We start from the raw sequence: 1,116 nt of genomic DNA on the forward strand, positions 1-1,116 counted from the left end.
TATGGGTGTCTCTTTCTATGAGATGAGTCTCTTGCAGGCAGCATATTGTTGGATTTTTCTTTTTAATCCAATCTGCCAGTCTGTGTCTTTTGATTGGTGAATTCAAGCCATTAACATTCAGGGTTATTATTGTGATATGATTTGTATTCCCAGTCAATTGACTCATATTTGTTTTTGACATGATTTGGTTTCTCCTTTATTTGGCTATTCCTTTAGGCTAGCGCCTCCTGTTGCTGATTTGCATCGTTGTTTTTCATCTCTTCCTCATGGAATATTTTGCTGAGAATGTTCTGTAATGCTGGCTTTCTTTTTGTAAATTCCTTTAGCTTTTGTTTATCATGGAAGGATCTTATTTCATCGTCAAATTTGAAGGTAAGTTTTGCTGGGTATAAGATTCTTGGTTGGCATACGTTTTCTTTCAGGGCTTGGTATATGTTGTTCCAGGCCCTTCTAGCTTTTAGGGTCTGGATTGAAAAATCTGCTGATATTCTTATTGGCTTCCCTCTGAATGTAATTTGATTCTTTTCTCTCGCGGCCTTTAAAATTCTGTCTTTATTTTGTATGTTAGTTATTTTCATAATAATGTGCCTTGGTGTGGGTCTGTTGTAATTTTGTATGTTTGGAGTTCTATAAGCCTCTTGTACTTGGTTTTCCATTTCATTCTTCAGATTTGGGAAATTTTCTGTTATTATTTCATTGAATAGATTGTTCATTCCTTTGGTTTGTTTCTCTAAGCCTTCCTCAATCCCAATAATTCTTAAATTTGGCCTTTTCATGATATCCCATAATTCTTGTAGATTCTGTTCATGATTTCTTACCATCTTTTCTGTTTGGCCAACTTTGCTTTCAAGATTAAATAATTTGTCTTCAATGTCTGAGATTCTGTCTTCCAGGTGTTCTATCCTATTAGTTATGCTTTCTATGGAGTTTTTAACTTGGTTTATTGTTTCCTTCATTTCAAGTATTTCAGTTTGTTTTTTTTTCAGTATCTCTAACTCTTTATTGAAATGATCTCTTGCTTCCCGTATTTGGTCTTTTAACTGTTGATTGGTGCGATTATTTAATGCCTGCATTTGCTCTTTCATCTCCTCCTTCAATGCCTGCATTTCCTCTTTC

This window comes from Sciurus carolinensis, unplaced genomic scaffold (genome assembly GCF_902686445.1).
Source record: "Sciurus carolinensis unplaced genomic scaffold, mSciCar1.2, whole genome shotgun sequence".
Classification (NCBI taxonomy): Eukaryota; Metazoa; Chordata; class Mammalia; order Rodentia; family Sciuridae; genus Sciurus; species Sciurus carolinensis.